Raw genomic sequence first — 24,979 nt, forward strand, 5'->3', positions numbered from 1 at the left:
TACGGTTTTCAGATAGTTTTGTATTAGCAACAAAAGAAGTAAAGAAAAAGAGAAACGTACCAATGCAGTGGTGCTTGAAACTCTGCCTTCCCAAACATCCTGAGAAATCAGTGTTTAATGGAAACAAAAGGAGTAAAAGATAAACCAAAAGACTAAATATAGGCTTACAGTTTTCAAAAAGCTTAATATTTTACTGAACAAAATATCAGGGAAGTCAAATATGGTATTAAGACAGAGTGAGAGAAGTTACAGAGGGAGTTCTTTAGGGAAATGATTTTTTATTGGAAAATGCCCATTTTTGCATGCCGTTACTTCCATTGCATCTCTCAGCTGAACACATAGACACATAGAATGGGGGAGAGGTGGAAATTAAATAACTTGTTCAAACATTTCAGCTACGTGTGTTTAAAAAAAAAAAAGTGGTTAAACAATCAGAACAAAATGTGTTCAAGTTATTCAACCTTCCAGCTAGCTCAAACTGACTAAGATTTTATTTTTGTTGACATTTTGACATTCTTTTTGCAGGGCAGGAGGGGAGAGGGCAGGAGGGTATCTTAAAAATAGGCATTTTCTCGTGCCATCACAAGTCATTTTCCCACCATCTTTTACCAGCAGTTTTAACTTAACCTAAGATTAAAAACATATGGAAATATTTCACACTGGCTGGCATAAGCACAACACAAAAGGAAGTGTTCTAATAGACATAAAAAGTCATTTTTCTTTACTACAATGTCTAATTTAGATCTCTAAAATTGTAAAATTAAAATCTATTCTAATCTATACTTAGACAAAAATGCATTTCTAGCAGATTATAATATCTAACTGCTCATTACACAAAAATCTTTGAAGGACTCCATTGTAAAAAAAATAATTGCCTAATTATGAAATCCTGATGATAAAGACACCATTGTCATGAAAACATCTGGGATACCAGCCCCCCAGAATGTGTGAAATTTCAATAGGCAGAGAAAAATCAGGAGGCAGATGAAAAAAAGAGTTATTAAGAGGTCCAGAGAAAAAACATTGCCCATTGCAATTTCTATATCAAAGTGTGGGTGATGACTACAAACAAACCAGCCAGTAATAAACTATTCACAGTAGGAGAGCAGCAAACATGTATGTGAGAAGAAGAACAATTAGTAAATAATATGCATACTCTTGCATAACCTTGGAGAAAATATACATCTATGCTACCTCTCTATAACGAGGACCTGGAAAAATATTCATTACATTAGGGTGTTAGAAGACAATTTTGCAATTTGATGCCTTAGAATAACAAAAGACTTGTCCAATTTGAACTGACCAACAATCAGTAGAATTTCTGTAGCATTTAACTCACGTGAAATTTCATTTAAATGGTATCTGAAGAGCAGAAAAGGAATCAAAATGAAAGAGGCGGTCAATTACGAGTAAATAGTAGAAATATTGAGAAAAGTAAGAGAAATTTGACTGTTGCATTCAGTTTGGTCCAACCACTCCAATAGGGCTCATCACCAACAAGAAATCTGCTTCTTCTTGTTAGATTTGTTCTAAATGTTACGTGTTTAATAGTGAAGTTAGTGCCTACGCATATTTTAGCTGCTTACGAAACAATGAAAACTCTTCTTGGAAAACAAGGAACAACAACAGCATTGTTATCCCAGATCGTTATAGGCTATAATGAAGGGACCAAAGGCAATGACAAAAATTTCTGTGGCAGACCAGGGGAACCAGTTCAGGAAACATAAGCCTTGCCTTTGAGCCATGATATGATCACATTAAAAGGATCTCTAAACTCAAAGAATTTTTTTTTTTTTTTTTTTAAAGGTCTGACCCCAAACCCCGAAGACACATACACCTATAACCAGCTCTGAGCACGTGAGCCATTCCAGGGAAGCTAATAAGGGCTTGTTACTCAGATGGTTAAAAGTGTGAGTCTCTGCGAAAGGTTACATCAGGACTCCCGTTATAAAATACTGCCAGCTGAAATTTACAATTCAGTGGACAGCCAAGTTCTCAGCCAAGAAGTCCTTCCGAATCAAAACTGTTCAAATGTGGGTATTCTGCTCATGCTGGATATTTTCTATTACAAACATGACAAAATCTGCAAAACAGCTTCAGCCTCTGCATCTGAAATGTTTTCTATAAATGGTTCTGCACAACAGTCAAACCAATGGAGTCAATCATCTAGTTTGGCCCTGTGTCTGTCTGCTTGTTTGCACTATGTTCAGATGTTAGGATGAAATGCACCCCCTGTGCAAAGGATCACCAAAAGATTTGTACAGCACTTAAGTCTCCTCTAAGCCTGATATTTGGGCTTATAGGGGATTTAAGAAGCGTGTGCACTGTGGGTTGGCCCAAGGCGTACTGGTGAATACAGTCGCACACACTAGGAAAAGCTTTCATGTTTTCTAAAGAAGTGTTACTCTTCTGCTAAGCAAATAAAGATGTGTCTGTTATTTACTTTCCAGCACATATTGAAAGGCTCATGCTAATTAAACTTCTAAAACACACAGCAGAATAAATCTGTATTGACAAAATGTCAACAAAGAGTATATGAACTCTTCCCCCCCACACACATTAGTAAATATTTGCTTGGAAAAAAATACCTCGCTGCATCCTGGACAAGAGATAAGCAGGTTCGGGCACCAGAGCTAGCAGCCTCCCCTTTGCCCGCCTGGATTCCAGGGCTGAAAAGCTGGCATCCATAGATTCGAATTATACAGACCTCAAGCATTACGCAAAAACATTAGAAAGGAGAAAAACAGGATAAAATTTACACCTCGGGCCTGATTCTAGGCTCACTGTTATGGTGGCTGGTCACATCTGTGTGGCACGAGATGATCTTGGCACAAGATCAGAAAGACCTGAGGATTTTCCCCGAGTGATTTGAAGTTTATAGCATAGGTAGTACGTCAGCAGTTGGAAGGATGGTCCAAATCCAAAATTGTCTCCAAAGCTCAATGTACATAACATTAAGAAGTCCCCCATCCTTCAGAGAAGCCAGTCCTTTTAAAGGTTGCTGGAGCTCTCAAAATCCAAGCATTAGAAAAGTAGGTATGTTGTGGACTGTTACTAATTTACCCTTAACTGAATTTCCTAAGTACAAAAACTCTGGATACAGGTAGATTTCTAAAAGATAGCTTTTCTTGTCAAAAACCTAGTTATTCCCTAAAAAACACCATAAGGAACCACAGTCAAACCTGGTTGGACATTTACAGAACACTGTTTTAAATAACCCTATTCTATTAAGGCGATTACAAACTAAGTGTTATTCTGTATAGTGACTTAACTCCCTTGTTAATGGCAAAGTTACCTCTGACTTCAACAAACATAGGTTTGTAGCTAAAATCCCATGAAGTTTCAGTCATGTTAGTTTCCCTCTCATTATTAATATATACACATACTTACTTTTAAAGCAAATGGAAGGCTTGTGCCGGGCTTAACGACATCTGAAAGAGCAGCATCTTTACCTTTGGAAGAGGGTACAAAACATAAGCATTCCCAAAACACGTAAATTAGCCCGGCAGATGGGCATGGCACTTTTCTGGCCTTAAATTTATACAATCCGAGATCCTTTTCTTGCTGTCACATCAGCTTTTGACACTTGCCAGTAACTCCCCGGCCAGCTACAACTGGGTTCTAACAAATTTCAAGGAAACTGCAACTATGCTAACACAGCATCTTAAACTTCATGTGGACTCCCTGACAAAGCACATACAGAAGCACATACAAAAAGTTTAAGTTTCCAAGTAATGGTCTTGGGGAAGTGCTTTTAGTTGGTCTTTTGTGATCCACGGGGATAAAGGACAAATCTAACAGTAATTGCTTACAGAAATAGTATAACTTGATACATCACTGCTGCTTAGGAAAGACAGAAGCATTACTATTGATTTCTACATAAGATAAATACAGCTTAAAAAATTACTATTTACATAAGTTTTGATGACTCATTCAAAACAGATATAGAAGCCTTAATGCACTTTCTTCTCCTACACACTGCCGCGTGCTCAGTGCTTTGTCTGGAGCTATTTCACGACAGAATGTCTAATTGGGCTTTTTTTCTCCCTGTTTCCAGACACCAAAACTATTTGCTGTTTCAACAGCACTGTCACTGAGCCATTCACAATGCAAATCCATTACAGCCCACCAAATTTCAGTGTTGGTGAATGCAACACGAACGTCTCGTTTTTGAGCTGCAATGCAATGGGCTTGTTCATTTAAAAAATACAACTCTGAATTTCCTACATAGCTGAACCAGTTCTTTTATCTACTTGATGTTATTAATTTAGACTCTTATTCAACAAATGCCTCAGTGAAACTTGAGCTGGTGCTTAGGTTCGTCCCTATTCAATGAAGTGCTTGTTATGCAAGTGGAAAGTTCAGTTTAGCTTTTCACAACTTTTATGTTTTAATAGTTTTCATTCATCAGGCAGCAAAGTTGTCATTATCATGTGTTATTTCCAAGGCTCCACTTCCTCAGGCTCAGTTTCCTAACTTCAACTTTCTAAGGCTCAACTGCCATTAGCATCTTCACTAAAAAGCCTTACCAATAGCATCCAACTTAAGAAGATCTATATAAACCACCCCCCAAAACAAACAAACAGAAAACACCCTAAAGTAAAATTCAGAGTGCAAGCAGAAGCGGAGTGCCTACCTTTCCAATCTGCAAGAACAAACTCTGGCTTGTGTAAACATAGCTAGGCTTGCAAATGCCAGCGGTAGCTTACACACAATCAGTGGTCACTTTAGAATAAGTTCTTTTCCAACAGTGACAAAGGTCTAGACGGTGGAAATGTTATTTAAAAATATATTCCTCTAACAAAACCCTTGGTCCAGGGTAGAGCAGGCCAAGCAACAAACAGCTGGATTTGCCGCACCGGGAAATAAAGCACATGACTGGATCTCACTTGCACCACAGGTCATAGTAGCGCTGAACTCCTGGAAAGTAACTTTGGCCCTTTTTCGGCAGTTCAGTTTGGGCAGTTTCCAAGAAACGTTGAATGTTCAGTGTCCGAAATAAACAGACCCACACAAACCGAGACTCACTCCTGCCCAAGACAATCACTAGGGCCTCTTTTGCTTTTCTGTGCCACCTTCCTGTGAGATGAGCTATCTTTAGGGACATAATGCCAGCTTTCTAACCTCGGTAATTTAATTTACTAATGCTCTTTGAAGTCTGCACCTTCCTATTTTTCACTCTGGAGTGCAGCAGAGAATCCTAGGTTATTGGGAAAACAATCACTTGCACAGTAAAACGTAGGGATCAGGCTCCTTTAAGACTTCAGCAGGACAGCAGTATTTAGAAATAATTTTTAAATACCTACATAACAAGGGCTTGAGAAGAGGAAGCCTCAAAAGCTTTTTTTTTAAGCTTCACAGAGAAAAAGATGATCTCTGTATTGATTATTGAGCCATTCCACAGGCATGGGCAGAATGACATCTTTATGAATTTTACTGCATGCTTTTTTTCTGTATGGAGAAGAACCCACTCTATTTAAATCTGCAGGTTTTAAAACTATTTTCTATAGCTGGTCACAGTTTGTATGTGTGATTTAAACTAAAAAAAACCCCACAGCTTGAATTAAAAAACAACAAGCCTTTTTACCTAGAAGAGCTCTGTTTCTACGTTGCTTTGGGGAATTTATTCTCAGCTCTTTCCCACCAAATCCTTTTCACTCACAGTATTCCTGGCCATTGGCCTTCTTTGAACATGAGTTTTAGGAACAGGGCAGCAAATAGGTACCAACCTTCTCTGAGAATAGACCATGAAGGGATTTTAGGGACTGCATCTCTGTCTCTTTTGAACTCTGTTTTCAGGTCCCAGATACAAGTCTGATGCTTAACTTTAAACCCAAGTAGTAGCCTCCACATCAACTGGACAGCGGAAGTTTAACCATCACGGTAAACACGCATCAGTCCGACTGCACGCAGCCTAAAACCCTCTGAGGAAGCCCTCTTCTTGGCCGTTTCCCAGCACTGTCCATTGGTTTCTCAGCAAGGCCCTCAAGCCCTTAGTAGATAGACCTCCCATCTGGAAGGTGCGCTAGGTTTGGGAGCGCTTTAAAGGCATAAACCCCTCACTGGATCTCTCCAGTGGCAATGCAGCGTGTTGATCCTTGTAGACCTCATATGTAAAGAGCCATCTAAAAAGTATTTCAAATCCAAGACTGTCCATCACTTCCTGCAAATTGTTGAAACCCTCCATAAAAACCCAGTGGCTGAAGACTGCAGAGAACACCCAACCCAAATATAAAAACATATCAGTAAACATTTTTCTACCTTAAAAATAGAGTTACATGGACTCATGGACACCAGTCCAATTAGAAGTGTCTTCACCTTTCAGGGGCTAAAAACTAATTTCAATAAATTTTTCCTGCTGCAGATAAAAATAAAAATGCTATTATGGTAATAAACCTGTATTTTTCAACAGCCTCTATATTACAGCTGGTTAGAGCTACCAATGATGAGCTCTCTAGTAAGACACAACAAACTATTTGAAATTCAGAAGAGTGATAATGCACCTTCAGCTCTTCTATGTTTAGCAGTCAGCAACCCAAACACATCCTGAGGCAAACACCAGAGGACATGTTTCTCTAGAGCTCAGCTCTGTGACCCCATTCTCCTGATGCTATCACTTTATCCTCATTATAACACTTCAAGAAAGGACATAAATATCTCATACATTAAAATACTTGTCTTTTAGGAACAGCCCAATTTAGCAGCCCTCAGGGCGCAGTTTCACGACGAGCTCAAGCTCATCTTGCCATTGAAGAGACACTTTCTCTGTTCCCAGCTTCCCTTGCATGGGCAATCAATGGTGGAAGAGAAAGCTGATCCTTTAAAAAATTTAACCACTTTGCTACAAAAATGCCCATGCTCATGCAATGGAGATGGCAGGAAGCAAAAGACAACAGGACTACCTTTGTTGGTCTTAGATCAGTTACAAACGAAACCATATCCTCCGTCACAGTACGCATAATTTATGACAGCCAAAAGGAGTCTCACAAGCACCCCAATATCTGCAGGAAATAGCAGAGACCTCGGTTTTATGTCTCAGAAGCTCATGATTGCTGTTGGCTTTGGTGGGCTAGTAGCTAGGAACTCCGTGCTGAACCTGTAGTCCCATCACTAAGTGATTTTAATAAGGCATTTAAACCATTTCCCATCCCCTCTTCTTGCTATCATTTAAAACCACTTTCCTGTCCTGTGTTCTTATGTTTCAACTCCAGCAATCACTTAGGCCCATATCTTCCTTTGACTGTTGTGGGTCTCCTTGTGGGGAGCACACAAAACAGCCGCCTGAAGCTCCTTCCAGACATGTTTTCTACGATCTCATGATTTCTAAATGCACATTGTGACCGACAGCTCTCAAATGCTAAGCATTATCTATTGTCTCAGCTTAATACAGCCATCCAACCTCATTTGGAGCTTTTCATAAAACTACAATAAAGATGACATTATTAGCAAACATGCTCTACATGTTGGGCACTGCACAAACAACAGGACAATTCACAGAAAACACAATGAAGATATTCTTAAACTCTATTAAATGCCACAGAGGAAAGGTTGTTAAGAGCAGATATAAAGATCTGCAGAGAGGAAACTATTCACAGCATTCAACACTGTGTTTTATTGTTCCATAAAGCTCAGGCACTATGCCCATATGGTTCAGCATCATCTGAGGAAACTATACCTGCAATTTCATGTTTGCATCTATAAACATTTCTGTAGCGCAAAGGTTCCCAAAGATTAAGGATGTGACGCAGAAACGGATGTAAGCAGTTTAATATCAAACAGCAACTCCATCAACAGCGTTATCTATTCACGTTTAAGGATCTGCTAAGGGTTTTGGCCAAACGAGGGCCAAAACCAAGAGGATCATTTCTGAAAGCAGGTTTTGTCCGTTTTCCTACAACATAAGTATGAAGGGGTAGTCATACCAGATGTAACAAGGGGGAGGAAGGACCTATAGTTGAACACCAGCAAGAGATGAAGGAAAGTATAAGCAGAACTGGGTGCCCACACCTTTCTTACTCTCCCCAAACTGTAACAAAGCTATATCAAAGTGGATGGGCTGTATTACCTATAGTACAGGTGAAGTTACAGCAGGGTCTTTCAGCTATGGATTGGCATCTTGCTACACAGGGAACAGAAAGAGATGGCCAAGATCCTCTTTGTGCACCACTTGCCACAGCTCCCACAGGAAAAGAGCTTTCATAAGAGCCCTATTCTACCAGCTGGGACCCAAAACATTTCCCTTTTCTATATAAGGCTCTATTCCTGCTTCTCAGGTTGTTTGCAAATCAGTGCATTATGTTTTCAAGCAATGTACAAGGATTTTTTTTTTTTTAAACAAATTCCATGTTGCTTCTGCTCCTCACAAATCCTGCTCCTTAGCTTTATTTGTGCCTCTGAGACAATGGTTTCCAAGGAACAATTGTGATCTCAAGGAAAGCAGACTCCAAATTTGACTTTGGGGAGGGCCGTAAAGTGGATTAGACTGTCATTTTGTCCACCTCAACTGTATGCTGTAATCAGCTTACCTGCAATATGACAGGTTTAACAAAAGTGACAGTTGCTCACTGTCCAATATCATCAGGTAGCCCTGTCACAGGAGCTCAGACATGGTGCTCCATCTCCTTACAAAATCAGCTTATTAACATACATACTGCTGGTAAATTATTTTCTACCAGCTGAAGCAGTACTTTGGGCAGAGGGCTGCCTGATCCACTCATCTATGGAAACTCAAAATCAGACTCTAGCCAAGTGGAGATCAGAAAAGCAAGTAAGTTCAATAGATTAGGAAGTCTGAGGGACTGGTATGGCTAAGCATGGAAGCAAGCCCTGTATTTATCTTTTCTACTCATCCTTTTATACGGCCAAATCATGGGAGTCTGCAGGGAATGGCAGTCTAATCAAAAGCATACTGAGGTCAATTAAAACATTGCAATTTATTAGTCTTCCTTAGGCTCAGCTCCTCAAGGTATCCAAAGCATCAGCACTCCTTCTCTGGTCAACAGAGCTCTGCACCTTCCTTAAGGTGCTCAGTGTCAGCAGGAAGAACCTGACTACTTTTTCAGGCAAATAAAAGAGGACGCACACAGGGGAAGATCACCAACTCCTATGCAAACATGTTTGTGTTGTAATGTTAAAACAAGTTTAGTAGTAATTAGGTATATGTTAATTCCTGCAGCAAAATACTTGAACTAGAAAAGAACTGGCTGAGTAGATCAGATTTAGGCAAATATACCATGCTTACTAAAGACTCGTTTCTATTTTAAAAGGCATTCAGCACAGTTTGAAGAGCAGAAAGTTCCAATTTCACTGCTGATGACAAAGGTTAAAAAAAAAAAAAAAGAAAAAGCCCCCACCAGACCTATGGTTCCCCTTTACACACAGCAAGGCAGCAAGACTGCATGTTGCACTGTTCCCTCCCCCTACTGTACAACTGAAACTGTGGCCCTGAGTGGATGTAGCACTTCTCAATTAATGCAACCTAAGAGAATGATTTCACAAAGTTCTTTGCAATAATGCCAAGATATAGCAATTCTGCAGTAATTTCTTCAAGTGAAGAAAATGAAGTGTTTTTAACATACACCTGTGGGGAAAGAACATCCCACTATCTAACAATGAGCTCTTTCTTATTTAAAGACATCCTGGGAAATGTTCCAAGAGCTACAATGAAATGGAAGAATGCTCTGTTATTTACTGTGGTTTTTCTTATTAGCATGTTTGAAAACATTTTCCCTCTTTCCTCACCTCCCCTCAAAAAGAAAAACTTTATTTTCTGAGGCTGGGGCAGTTCTTCTGATCCTTGCTTTGACCCTGCTCCCCTCTTCTCAGAGCACGTCCAGAGATCTCCATGCCAAGAGCTTCACTTGCTGATGCTTGAAGCAAAACTCTCGGGGCTCAGCCCACCCTAAAGGGTGCAGGGTCGGAATGGTGGCCGAGGAAGAACTGGATTCACCATAATCGCATCACAAAACTTAAATTGCAAGAAGTGGCTGGGCTGTCAGTCAAACCCAGCTCTGAGCCACTTCTAAGCTCAAGAAACACTGGCGGTTTAAGCCCATGTTAATACCCTGAAAGATTCATAAGCACCAGAGAGTCATTTTACTGCTAAGTGAATCAAACAGCTTTATCTTGGTGAGATTGTTCCCGGGGGAATAAAAATTGGTGCTCAAGGCTTCAGCAGCTACCATGAGTGGCACTTCGCTGATGTGACAAGGAAGACCTGTGGATGGGCGAGAAAATGGTCAGTCAGTGATGTATGCTATGGAAAATTGGGGATCCCTGCCTGCTGCTCACAAAGCCAGGAGCTAGTTATGCCACTCAGGCTGTCTACTCTAATGTTTTTAATGTAGGTGCATACTCAGTTCTCTGCCAGAGAAATACGGGCGTCCCTGCCCAAAGCAGCATCAAGGCTGGCTGCTTCCGGAAGGCAATGAGAGGACACCTTAGAGACACATGGCAGCTCCTACCAGCCCCAACAGCAGCCTGTAGCACTCCCTGCTCTGCCCAGGGATGTCCCAGGTCTCTGCTGCCACGTGCAGTCCAGCCCACGTACCCAACTCAGAGCAGGGCCCTGTTGCTTTCCAGCACACCTCATCCTCCAAATTCACACAAACAACCCCTGCTTCACATTGTGTCACTGCTGCGGCATTCTCACACCTCTGACCTTTCTCCTTTTGTAGCCTTCGGCGATAGGGGTTGGCCATACTATGAGCAATGCCCTAAAAGTAAGAAGAGGATTGTGGATGGGAACAGGGGATAGGTGGGGTACTGCTTCCGTCCCTGGACACCAAAGCAACTGTGGAGCAATTAGACGGGGATCCCCTGCTGCCTTGCCATGAGAAGGGCTCCAACACCGCTTGCCTGCGGTAAAGGATACGTTTCTGGCCTACATGCCTCTTATTTAGGCTCACAAGGCCATGTCGGCCCGTGGTAGCCAAGCCCTGCCACCGCACCAGCCCCTGCCATGCTCTTGCTAGAGCCCAGAGCCTTACTCCAAGGGTATTAACAAAGGGGAAGAAATGCAGAATGCATGTGATATCTGAACACAAGAAACTGCACCAGGGCAGACAGTCTCTCAGAGAGGCCACTCACTAGGCAGCTCAGCTTGGAGCCCTTCAGGAGCTCAGCAGTGTCTGGTTTACCAGCACCTCCTTGGGGGCTTGCCCTGCAGCAAGTCCATGTGTCCTGCCAGGCTGCTGGCACAACATGGAGGTGATCCCACGCCCTTCAAATGTTGTCACAGGGCAAAGCAGGGAGGTCCCCCAGCTTGCCAGCCCCTTTCCTCTCGCAGATCCTGTTGGCATTCAGGAGCAACAGGCTTTCATCTGGCTAGGAAGCACCTCGAGCAGGCAGCAGAGCCACCCCGGCATGCCTGGTGCCCAGGCATCATCAGGAGGACAATGGGACCACGGGAGGGTAAATACACAAAGCGGGGGCAGGGGGACAGCAGCGATGGAATTGGGGTATTGAAGAGGAAGGTGAGGCAGAGAAGGGACTTTTGAGGTCAAGCTGGATGTGACAGGGTGCCATCTCATGGGGCACAGACACTGGCACAGGCTGTGCAGACCTTCCCAAAGCTCCACCACTGCTGAGGCTCCTCTGCACAGGCCCTGGGCACTTTTCAGCTCCCAGCAATCCAACTTGCTTTTCCCAGAGTTTTCCTCTGAACTAAGAGATTCCCATTCCCTCCCTCATGCAACAAGCCATTACACTGCTTGTCCCAAAAACTTTTCAAGGACTTTTCTTCATTTACCCTCGCAGCAACAAACGTATGCAAACATTTACAGTTCTCAAGTTCAACAAAAAGGCAACAAGATTTAAGAGGGCAGAATGAAGAGCACACAATTAAAGTGTCAAAGTTTCAACAGGAAACATAAATACCTCCCATTATCTGAAACACTCTTCTCTGCACAGTCAAATACTGTGGCTAAGTATAAAAAACCCTTGACTTATCACGGACGCCTTCATTCAAGGCTTTATGGTTATTTATAACCTTGGAATTGGGTTAACACGGCCAAAGTTCTTCAGGTTATTAAAGTGTCTACCACACACATTTTAAGGTTCTCCTAATCTGAACACTAGATACTGCTTTGATTTTTCCTAGAAATATGCAGTGCAAGTCCACACACTCTCCTCCACAACAGAGTTGCTGGAGTAATTTCAGGCAGGTGGATATTCCAAAAAAAAAATCACACTCCTGTTGCTTTCATACGATTCCTGAAAGATGTGTTCCCTTTTTTTGGCCAGCACCAACATAAATGGCTTTACCTGGGTGTTGGTAAGAGAAATGCAACTGTTCACTTCCAGTTCTGGTCCAGTTCATCCCAGACCTGACCAAACGCTGTTACCATCTGATGATTACACATGTGGATCTACTTGCTTCCACTTTGCTTTTGTTGTTTTAACACATATCCCTGCCCCAGACACAAACCCCAATAAATGAGCCAAAGACGACTCTCTACTAGCTTTTAGAGGTTGACTGCCTGATGTCCAAACATGTAGCAGACAGTTGTCTCCAGGAAGAATCCAAGACAGAGCACTGAACATGTTTCATAATGCAGCAAAGTTGCTTCAAGCATTCGCTTAATTTAGAAGTTTATAAGTGTCTAGGAGCAAACCTACCTTTTAGAAAAGCTGGCAAAACTCTCAAGTTGTTTCATCTGGTTTCCTAAGGTGATACACTTATGCAATCTTGTGCTCTGTTTCCATCTCCTCAGTCACCTTCAGTTTGTTTGCCACTTTCAGATCAACATTGACAGAGGTTTCAAAGAGAACTAGGCTCCTACAATTTTGTGAAAGCAGGCATTTCACTACAGCATTGTGGCTGAGGAAGTATATTTATTGCACACAGGAGAAGAGATCTCATGAGTGCTGTAACTGTAGCTGAACTTTGTAATCAGCTTCCTTTGGAATCACGCCCTGACCCAAAATAAAGGGCCAAACTACTCATTCTGGTGATTGACAACTGGTGGGAGGTGTGTGCTGAGGGACAAATCATCCACCAGCATATGTTGGCACCATCTCCAGTGCTGTGCTGGTTTATCCCAGCTGAACTCCAGCCTTATAAACCTCAAGAGACAGGAAACCAAATGCCAAAGCTTCAGGCCAACTCATGCTGTTTTAAAGGAAGCAAAAGAAACCCCTGGGAAACTACCTGCTGGTACCTTTGGTAGGATAGCTATCAACTAATAAAGCATCACAAAACCAGATGCAAAGCTGTTCAGCATTAGGTACTGCACTGTAATGCAACACTGCACCTCTGCTGTCTCTCAGAGGAGATGCTATTCTTTTGGCTGCATCAGGGAGAGAGGAGTTCAGTGACAGTAAATTATCTCCACAGGGATTTTCCTAGAACACGTACCTAGGTGAAGAAGATAAAACAGTCCCGATTACCCTTGTCTACATCAAATGAACACTCCTTCAAGAAGCTAGTTACTCCTTGGGGAAAGCTCTTGCTCTGGCATTTGGTCACTAGAAATTTTAACCAGGCTAAATTTCCACCATAAGACACATTCAGGAAAGCTGTTAATACAGTCATATCCAGAAAAGTCAGTGACAAACAACAGTAGCAACATCTGTCTGCTCAGAACACAGTTCACAAAAAGAACAACAGTTTAATGGTAAAGTGCAGATAAACAGAGCAGTTTAACCAACAACAGAGACTTAAAATTGAATTGCAAATCCCAGCTCCAGAGAATGTTATAATGATATTTTAAATGTTTTATTACCATTTCATAATGGTAATTAAACATAGGCATGCGCATAGAGAGAAATCTGCTCTCTATGTAGGGCAAGAGTCTCACTCTTTGCAGATTTTGCCAGATCTGCTTGGGTCACCAGCCCTCAGAGCCCACCAGAGCAGATTGCCTTCCTGGCTACGCACAGGACTCGCACCCTGGAACCAATCAGGACACTTTGGGCTCAGCTATGGGGCTGTAAAAGCTACCAAGCCACCAATACAACAATGACAGTGTATAAAAGACTAGGCAGCTATGCGACTAGGCAGCCTGTGGTCACTTGTGGCCTTCTACCAGTGGCACGCAGGCCCAACTATGCACACAATACTTGGGGAGTTTTCAGTATCTGAAGGCCTGACACCATTGCTCTCTTTGGTGTGTTTACAGTTCCATGTAAATCCGTTGGATTGCTGATACCTGCAGTACAAACTGGTCTCAGTCCGGGAAACAGAAAGCAGAGGTTGCTGCCTGTCTGGCTGCCTATCTTGCTGCTTGAGGAGAGTGCAGCATAGCCTTCAAAGTGTGGTTAGCATTTGGGATCTATGTGTAAGTTCCCAACAGGACTACCCATCACTTCCAATTGTTGTAATGATTTTTATGACTAACTATGCGCTTTTACTAGTCTTTGTTTCCTGGCCACTCCTGTGTTGCTTTTATTCAATTACACCCTACTTGAGAAGTAGGGAGGTGGGTTGAAGTGGTGCATTTTTCAGTTCGGCTGTGACTGAAGCTATTCTGGGTCATTTCCAAGTTCAGGATCAAACTGATTCATTAGCTTGCAACTAGCTATAACTAGCTCACATGGAGAAAATAAAAGTGGATGAAACAGTTTGAAGAGTTAAAGCCCTTCCCCAGACACCTCCTGCCCCCTTGCCAGAATACTGCACCACTCAGATTCTCAACATTGTATCACAGCTTCTCATTCTGAACCCTGGCATAAGTGATGGGCAATAGCACGAACGGAGCCAACGCAATGGCAGGGAACAGGTAACAGAGGGCAAGGAGGGGGTTCCCCAGAACATCCATGTCTGAGCACACATGTCTCTACAGTGAAGTACCCTAGAGGGACTGCTAGAAGAAAGATGAGCCCAACAGGACCTGGTGAGTCTACAAAGGAAAACAGTGATGAAGCATCACTTGCTTCTCCATTTCTAGAGAAGAGGAATCAGAAATATGCCTGGTCTTCTCTGACTAGGATGAGTTCAGCTCGAGCTCACTTTATGCAGCTGTGAAAGACCCTGATCTGAATGAGAATTCCTCAGGCAGCACAGCTCAGTGTACAGCCAAAATGCATCCTGCACCCTCTGGCAAAGGAGGGGCAGGGAGAGTATGGACACTTTGAGAGAGCACTTTGGCACTGCGCTTCAGCCCCAGGAGTCCCTGTGAGGAATAGGTCTAAAAATATACCGTTTTTCAGCTGGACCACTATCCTGGACTAGGAATCAGACCATGTTTCAGTTGGGTTCTGATTTGGATTCAAAGATCAGAACAAAAGCAAAAAAGCAAAAAGCCCACACAACCAGAACAAAACACCCAACCCAAAACCAGGCTCAATTCTTGTCCAAGGAAAAAAAGCAACAATCTGAACTAACTTGCAGTTCAATACCTTGATATAAGCTCTCACCAGTGTGTGCCTGCTCAGTGGTCTGGTCATCCGAATTGCTCTGTTTCTGTTTTGTCAGCAAGCAACTGTTACTGGGATACAGACTTGCTCCATTAAACCTCTTTCAATTAGACCCCAACCTGCAGATGGAACCATTTGCTCTTTGCCTCTGGCAGGGATTAGCTGGGAACTGGCCATCAAAAGATAGATGCTCTATATCTAAATACTAATCACATATTCAATTTTGTGATTCATTTTTGACTCGGGAAATGAGCCCAGCTGAATCCAGAAGGGAATCTAAACTCAGATGTTAATGTGCCCATTGCACTGTGTACATCCTTGTCATTCTGCACTGCCGGTACTTCTTGGTACACCACTGAAACTACACCTATGATCTCACGAGCGTGTTCGGAGTCAGAAGGATGAACGACACCTTGACATCTGGTACTATAATTACCACTCATCTACTCTCCTCCCTGGGGCAGGGAACGATGTAGCCTAAAGCAAGCACACACCTCCAACAGGTGAACGCTTGTAGGCCCCATTCATAACCTCCTTGAACGATCCTTGCTAAGCAACCTAGTTTGTAGTACAAGTGTGCTGACTATGCTAAACACCTCAAAGTCTCTTCATAAAATAAAGCTTCTGCCTCTGTAGTCCCTGTGGGTGGGAATGGAGTGGCCAGAACACATTCAACTACCCCACTGCCCCACAGGTTCACCATAAAAATGGCTTGGCAACAAGTCTTCACAGAGTCAAATGAGTCTGGAGTGAAAAACAGCCTTCAGGTTCCAGCCCTGCTGCTTACACCCACCCCCTCGCACACAAATCACTTAATTAGACAGGACCTGGCCTGATCTATGGGACCACTAGACCCAAGTGAAGTAAAAGGAGGAGGCAAGATGAAAGAGGAGGTGGGCCCACGTATTGTTATTCCATCTGAACACTGCAAGGAACAAACACAAAAACCAAAGTGACGGAAATTGTGACATCAAGTAGCTTTTAGATGATAACAAAACGATGACAAAAATGGAGCACAAGAGATTCACAGTGCTAATAGCATGTGAGCCTCTATCTAATACCCAGTGATTTTTCTGCTACACGGTTCATTTTAGGACAACGTTTACCCTTGCAATGCCAGTCCCATAGCCTGGGGCTGCTCTGAATTTGGGCACCTAACCGTTCAGGAGCAAATATTTCTGTTTGTGAATAATTCAGAGTCCCTTGCTTATTTAGGTTCATTTCACTTCTGTGTCTCACTGTTTGCATCCCTCAAGCTTATAGCTAATCGGATTCCTAACTCTGGACACACAGAGCCCCTCCCTCAGCCTTTCCGTTTTGGTAAGAGACTCAGCAGTTTCATCGGGGACTCGCACACACTCTGGGCAAACACAGAGCAAGCTATTCCACAGTATAATCCCCAAAAGCTCAGGGAGTCTCCTTCCTTGTGCATCTTGCTGCAAACCGAGACTGCTTTGTGCTCTCTGAAACACACACTTGCACAGTAGCTCCGCAAGAGTACATCACACAAGTCAGCTACTTTGTCAGACTGGCAAACACTTCTAGACCTACAGCTGCAATCTTAAATCACAACAGACACGGGTATCCAGCCCTTGGATGTACACACTGGGCTTATCAGTTAACTCAAACGTTTCTCTCTTGGACAAACACAGAAACGTTCCAGCTCAGTTGCAAACAGGCAGAACTCTGTGAGTGCAAATATCAATAGCAAAACAGCAGCAAGTTTTGTTCTAAGTACCTTCAACATCTTGCGATTGTTATCTGTAGCATTTCACTGCCTTAGCATAGTCTTCTCTCACAAAGTGTTATTACCACTATAAAATTTAAGGGAAAATCATTTAAATTCAAGTACAATATATTCTTAATTATGCATTTCAGATATATATGCTCATCTTACAGGAAATCAAAAAAAAAGTACAAACAGGTTCTAGAGCTATTTCACAAAGCATTAATATCCTAAAATAATCTTGTAACAATGGAGTTTCAGGCAACGTGCTAGCTATGCAGAGTGACTGTGCTTGCACAAAGCAGTATCACTGGCTGCAAATACATTTAAGTCTATAATTTTGAGCACCTTTTCAGTAATGCAAATAATAACACGCACACGTGCAGCACCATGAGAAACATATTCCTGACTTACCTTTGAATCAGCCAGAAGCACCAAACCCTCTGAAATCTCCTGCAGAAGAGTTGACAGAGTTTTGCCTTATTACTCATAGAGACAGTTATATAACTGGCACCATTTCTGTAGGCAATGAGTATGTACCAATTGCACTTCCACTGAGAGATAATTCTCATTTCCCATCCCACACAGACGCATCTCGGAACAACAGCCACTCCACAGTGACTCGGGGAGGGGCAAGGTGGGCTTGGGGATACTAACGAAAAGAAAAACTAACCGCATCAAAGAAAGTTCAAAAGGTCCCTGACGTTTATTAAGAGATATTGCTACTATGAAAGGACACAGTGCAATAGTATAATGTTCCTTAGCCTGCTGAAAGCAGCTTGGCCTAGATTTTCCTGTACTGTTTGATGTGACCATTCATGCAAACAAGAGTAAAACTTTCTCTTTGCTTTTAATTAAGCATAGAACACTTGGAAAAAGTGACAAATACAAAAGACCTTTTACTGCTGTCATCTGAATCTTCTGGGCTGCTGTCGCACTGAGAATACGCAGGAATCAGCCCCATTGATTAAACTATTATTAGCAACAAACAAACAGATGTGCTCAGTGAAAGACAGGACAAAAACCATGTTCTGCACTTCTGGACTAGATACAGGAAAAAAGATTATTTTACCAAAGACTCATTTGGTATTTTAGCAGAGGAAAATGGAAACATTCTTCAGCACGATGTGCAAAAGTGAAGAACTCAGCATTTTAATCAGGAGAAATCAAAATAAATAAATAACATCTATTGCCTTAGCTCTGTTCCCATGGACAAAACCCCATCAGCTTCCACAAGACAGGGACTGGGTCCTATACTTGAAATCTCTTCTAATACAAAATGCAGCCTATAGCTGCCCGGTAGGTACTTGTATCCATGAATTACTGGTGGACACAGTATTCAGCCCTACAAACATACAAGACCTGTAGCTTCAGTACAGATATTAAACTCTTACGTAAGCCATAATCCTCTCACAGACTCCTTATTCAGTGATTTTAAGATCTGCGCCATAGGAGCCTGCTGGCATTCTAACGGGTTTTAACCAGTTTGAAACTGTGAGATCCCAGTTGCACGGTAATCCCCTCGCTAACACCTGCAGTTATCACTGTATATGTGCCACAATCTCACAGGTTTTTGAAGTGCACAGCATTTCTGTAGGCTAATATTTTAGTCCTCCGCAGAACTGGTGCTGCTGCTTTCTGTGCTGATTGAATCACTGGGATTAATCTCCTGCAGAGTTCACTGAGGCTAGCGATAATCAAGTTAAATTTACACTATATGATCAGAGTTTAATTAGGTACTGTTATACAACTCCTATTAATTACAGCGTTAATACCCTTATGAAATGCAGATGGGAGGGTGGGACTGTGGTTGGAGGGTGCGTGGAGGGGCTTGGCTGCTCAGATTTCAGGAAACAAGCCACATTAAAATGCTTTCTGAACACCTTTATGTGCCTGCTTGCTTCTGCCAGAGCTCAAGATGAAATAAAAAGCTTAAAAAAATTATAATCCTACAACATGTAAATTTAGAAGACAAGATTAAAGACCTCCCACATGCTACACTACCACCTTCTGTTTACACCAAGAAGCAAGAATGCCATTTAAAATCCCAAAGAGCCAAAATCATTATTAATATGCCCTGCTTAAAACCCTACCCAGAAAAGCTCAAGAAAGTAGAATTCATTTAGTTTGTACTGGTATTAACTCAGCTGAAACCAAGGCAGGTCTTCCTAATATTTAAAGAAAGTCTCCCTTTATCTCTCTTGAGTTTACCGCTCCAGATGACCTGCTGGGTCAGGGCAGGGAAGACACCGGCTCGCGTGCAAGCGCTCACACGCGCCCAGTAGAATCATCACCTCACCTCTGACAGGGATCCCCCACGTCCCCAGGTGTCCCCTTGTCTCTGTGCTCCTGCAGTGTTTTCAGTGCTTTCGGAAGACATTGTTGGGGGGAAGAGGGCCAACCCTAACTCCTGGGTTAGCTGATCCTAAAATAGATGTTAACAGACACAGAATAGGGTTGATGGGGTCTTTCAGTTGACAAAACGCACCCAGGCTGTGGGCAAGAGCTGGATCGGGAGCACAGAAGCAGACTCTGGATTTTCAGCGCTCGGTAGCTGCTCCTCTAGGAGGCAAATTGCTCTGTGTGACATTTCACGCCAGAGACTAGCTCTTTGTTTTCTGTAAATCTTGCCTGAGGTATCCCATACAAACAGCAACGCCAGTGCAGTGTAGCTTCCATTTAGCATCTGTTATGTGTGCTGTTGGATGGATTCAGTGAAATTAGTAATAGACTTAATGCTCTACTTCTATTATTCACATAGTAACACCAAGAATCTGGCCTTGCACCTGTAAGGTCAAAGATACAGGTGAAGGCCTCATCTACAATAAGTAATGGAAATAAGCAACACAAAAGGCGAGGCCTGTTCACAAGAATAGATGCTGTTCTTGGACATACGGGAACCTGTATGAGCTTCCTACCTTCTATTTTCTTTCTAAACTGCTTGCTCAAGGAACATATCCCAGGGGGAAGCCCTGGCACTTTGCCATTGTTGCCACTGCTGATTATTTAAATCCCTAAAACATACAAAATGCACTTTTTTCCTCCTGCAGTTTTTCATCCTCTTTGGACGATGACAAGCTAGCAAAGCTAGCACATCTCAGCACCCCACCTTTGCATGAAGCACAAGTAAAAGAAGCAGTATGTTATAGAATATCATATAAGATACCGAGTCCCCTGTCATGCCAGATACATACTTATCTCGGTACATTTTGGCTATATACTAAATATATAGTATATATACTGTCATTTACCAAAATGGCTGGAGTACACTGTTACCTGGGATTCAGAAGCAAAGAGTCCTGCTAGCAAACATCCGTTAACTCCCATCCCACCTTCCTTCTCTCACCATTACAGAGTTCTACATTTTGTAGAAAGGAGTTACATTGCCTATAGGGCAATTCCACAAGTGTCTGTGTGGCCCACAGGGAGCCTCTCTCCTCCCCTCAAAGACTTTCACTCTACAGAAGTAGAATTACACTCTCTCTCGTGCAGGGGTGAAGAGAGGCCTGAAGTGGGATGAGACATCCTCCCAGGCACAGCTTGGTCTATACATAGAATATAGCATTTCAATGAAATTAAACAGCCCCTTGTGACTCTTCAGTAATATTTTAAATGCCTTTCATCCATGCTTTCCCTAGTCACTTCAATCCAAATCCAGATATATGAAAGGAGGAGGGAAGGCATTCAGTTTAGGAAAAAATCAAAAAATCCAAATCCCTCTCTGTGTTCCTGGCTGGACAGCTAAGGGATACACAAGGTGGAAGCCTGGGAGAACAGGAACACAATGCTTTCTTGACAGTTCCCTCCCCTCTGAAGGAAGCCTGAGATGGCCACCAGGCCAGTAAATTTTCTCATGATTCACAGAAATCAGGTTTGTTTATGCTTTAGAAGACCCTTAGTCTCCCCTTTCCCTAGAAGCTCCTAGTCAGGACTACTGAAGGATCCTTGCCTTTTTTGGAAGCATGGAGCTAGCAGAACTTTTTAGTTCCTCCACCAGTATTGATTAGGCACGAAGGACTGGCTACTCCTCCTCATCGCTAACTTCGGTGGGGTCTAGCTACAAAGCCTAGCTGGGACCAGGACACTACCACAACGGTTGCCTCATGCATCTCCATACCTTCATTGCAGGATAGTAGCGTTTATGGAAGGGGAGGCACCAGACTTTAGCCAAGGACTTCAGCCCTTCACTTGCTACTGTGACATTTTTTGTCCCTCACTGCCGAGAACAGCACTAGTGACACGTTAATAGGAGTACAGCAATGCTCCTGAAGTGAAGTTTTGATTTAGGAAGCAGAGCTGCTCAGCCTACTCTGCTCTTGCTGATGTAGTGACCTGGTTTTGTCAAGTCTGTTTTTCTCCCTTCGTCTTTGATGTCATTTTAGAAGGCAAGTCATGAGATTTTCATGGAGGCACTGACTCAAAGTTGGACTAAAACAAAGCCAACCACAATACCATTATAAATGAATGAGAGCGCAATTTCCCCTTAGAAGATTATAATACTATTTAGAGTTTTAGTACATTTATTTCTGCAGTTTAGTAATCACTTTCATGCTTCTCATCAGACTACATTCTAATCCATTTATATTTTGAGGTTGTAACAAGTTACAAGGATTTTCATTCAGCTCATAATAAAATATGCTCATCTCTTACAAGTGTTTAAACAGCTCCTGCATTTTGTAAAAAAAGTAAAAACAAAAAACCAAAAAACTCTTAACAAGCACGCATTTACAAATGAACGAGGCAACTAGTAACATCCTATATCGAACACCATCAAACTGGAAGATATGGACTGTGCAAGGCACTTTTCCACAAAATGAGACATTTTTATACACACAGATGCTATCTTCATAAAAGTATACTTTAAAATTTACTTTTTGAATGGCGGAGGTTTGGAAATCACAGAAATTGTCTTCTGTATTGGGAATGCTGAAGTGGCCATGCTAACTGAAAACAGCTGAAAGCCTTGATGTCTCTATGTCTCAGGAATGGGAGAAGGTTAAGACTTCTCTTGGCCCGCTGGCCCTAAAACAATCATAAAGTGTTTTTTCACTTGCAGTTGTCTTCAGAGAAGATGAGAAAAAAAAATACATACCACCTGTATATAAAGACATTCCTCAGCTACCTAACATTTTTCAGTACAGGAGTCTCACCTAAGCTTTTGGCTTGGTTTGCCCTACTTCTAACCAAAATCCTAACTGAAGTAGGAAGCCAGGAGCATGAATTCCCACCAGAGCATGCAGTTCTTGAACCTCAACATATAGTCCACATTCAAGTTTCTGCCATAGTGGAATCTCCTCTTCCATATGCTGCCCTACCTGAAGCGTTTTCCTCTGTTGGAGGACACAAAGCTAAGAGTCTAGGGCTGCTTTCACCTTTTATTCTTACAGATAGTATTTCGTAAGTCAGAGGGATACAATGCATTTTGTGTACTCTGCATAGCATTCTGTGGGATGTAAAGCTGAAACCTTTGCCCTGTATGACCAATAAAGCAGTCACACCTCCACAGATTCTTCTGTCAAGAACTACATTGACAGCAATACATTTTCTGTGGAGAGTTCCAGGAAAACAAAGGTGCTGCAAAATCTCCACAAAGACTTTTTAACAGGAGTCTGCAGACAGCCCGGCCACAGCTGGACTCATGCAGAAAAATGCCTGTAGCTCTGGCCAAAGGAGAGAACAGACAAGTCTATGCGACAGCCTCTGTAATTACAGCCAGTCTTTCCCAACCCAGGGAATGGTGCAGGGAGGAGAGAGCTATGTGCAGAGTTTTTAATGTTCCTGGAAAATCAATTTCAACCTTCTTCACTTAGTTACATACCAGTCATCCCGATATCTGCAAAATAGCATTAGCAACACAGGACAGGGTGCAGTGATTGAATAGCAGAGGTGGGGGTGGGGGGGGGCAGGCACACGTTCAGAGCATGGATTTCTTTTTGCAAAGCTGCTTCTCTTGCTTTACCTCTCCAGATTTCACTGAAAAAGGAGTCCTTGGAAAAACAGGGCTTGCTCTTGTGAAACTGATGAATAATTAAGCAGGAAAGAAAGGACAAAACACTTGTCCCAGATCGAGAATTCATATCCACATCACTGCTTTGCCCTCACACACTACCTACAGTAGATCAAAGAACGATCAAACATGTAAGCGAGACCAATTCAGGAGTTAAGCTCTGTTCCAGCTTACACAATACTTATATCATAGAAGGATCAAAAGTTTACAAATGTATATAGCCAGCATCTTGCTCAGTTATTTAACAGAAGTCAAATACCTGTTTGCCCAGGAGCGTGAGGTTAAATGGACAACCCCAACATCCATCTGCAAGGCCCGTTCTCCAGAGTAATCAATTTGTAATGCAACTGGTTCCTCAAACTCTCCCTAATCCTGAATGAGAGCAGCCTCAGTACTGCCCCAGTACTGTTCGCGGTTGCGTGAGCTGCTTATAAACAGATTTTGTGGGGAGAGCAAGTTAGATTCACATATAGGATCTAGGATCTGGCTTCTCTGCCTGTTCTGCCAGAACCACCCCGCATCGAGGTGGGCTGAGAGACTGAGAAAGTCTCCAAATCCTGCGCGCCCCTATCAGGAATTTTTCATTTAACTAACATTAGGAGCCCTCTAAATGAAGAGATTGCTCCCTTTACTGCACTCAAAAGGGAGTTTTGTGTGGACACGGGGAGGGCACAGTATATTTTCTACTTCCTCCAGGTAAGAAAGGGTCCACGGCAGAAGTTTTATTTGTGCTTTCATACAAAGAGACCTCCAGTTCACATTAACATAACTAGTGTTGGCAAAACACTTTGACAGCGTAAAGCACTGGAAAAGGACTTGCTAATGATTATAGGTTTCATTAATTGCTAGAACTCCCAGAAGCAGAAAAGAGGGGAAAAAAAACCTTAGAAATACAAGTGAGTTTTTCCTAGCTCTGGTGATCTAATGAATTAATACATTAATAAATTAAACTAGGCAATGCAACAGAACAGAGAAGAACCCCTCCACATGGCTCATGCCACCAGGTATCAAAGAGATGATTTAACTCTTTCATACAGTCAAGAAGTTGCATATCAACTCATAGGTTTCCGACCCTCCATCTCTGAGAGCAGCGTGCTGGCCCCTGGCGCTACACCTAAAACATGGCCTAGAGGCAGCTACAGGTGCCCTGGCTTGGTTCCTGTGACTGAAAGCAGGTGTCAGAGCTACTGGAGATGACAAGCTACTATAGAGGGAGGCAAGTGATGCACAGCAGCCACAAAGAGTTTAAAGGGAATAGTCCTATCTAGGCTGTAACAATATTGTTCTCAGGGTGAGAGCAACCCAAATCTGTCCCACATCTTTTCTCTTCTACCCATACCAAGTTTGTTATTAACAGAGAAAAAGCTGCATAAACCAGCACTGGGAAAGTCTATTCCTATTTCTTTCCGTTAAATAACCTACACAGTATTCTGTGTTTTCCTTCAGGTCTGCTGTTGTTCTTGGGCTCTCCTTATACCACCCTGCATGCCATACTGCATTACCAGCTAGAGTGCCTTAGGCTAAGAGGGGAAGACTGGTACTGAGGCTATAAAGAAGTCCTTTCTGCACAGTCAAGGGAATTTTAATTCACACAAAGGGACCCATATCCTAGCGAAGGGCTGATCAGCAGAGATCCTGAAATTCTGCATTTAAAGAGACCTCATCTTTTCCATTCTTTCAGGCAACTCCCTTAAGGCTATAAAAATGACACAAGTTCAGAGTCCTCCTTTGCCTACAGGAGTCAAGCTTGGCTTCTCAAGCCCTCCCGCACACTCAGTGCACAGCATCAAGCCCGTGGGCAGCCTCAAAGTTGATCACAAGAGACAAAAAGATGATGTTAAAATAACGTTACAACTATGTATGTACACAGAGGCACTAAAGTAGGTAAA

General features: G+C 42.5%; 1 protein-coding gene across 1 annotated transcript in view; it reads right to left on the reverse strand.

Annotated features, from left to right (window-relative positions):
• VMA21 (vacuolar ATPase assembly factor VMA21) overlaps positions 1-24,979 on the reverse strand; it is a 39,122-nt gene continuing 14,143 nt past the window's right edge. The window contains exon 3 of the mRNA XM_068956761.1: positions 1-24,979. This exon is cut by the window's right edge and continues 11,135 nt beyond it. The gene's annotated coding sequence lies outside the window, so the exon portion shown is untranslated.

Source organism: Struthio camelus, chromosome 11, assembly GCF_040807025.1.
Source record: "Struthio camelus isolate bStrCam1 chromosome 11, bStrCam1.hap1, whole genome shotgun sequence".
Taxonomy (NCBI): domain Eukaryota; kingdom Metazoa; phylum Chordata; class Aves; order Struthioniformes; family Struthionidae; genus Struthio; species Struthio camelus.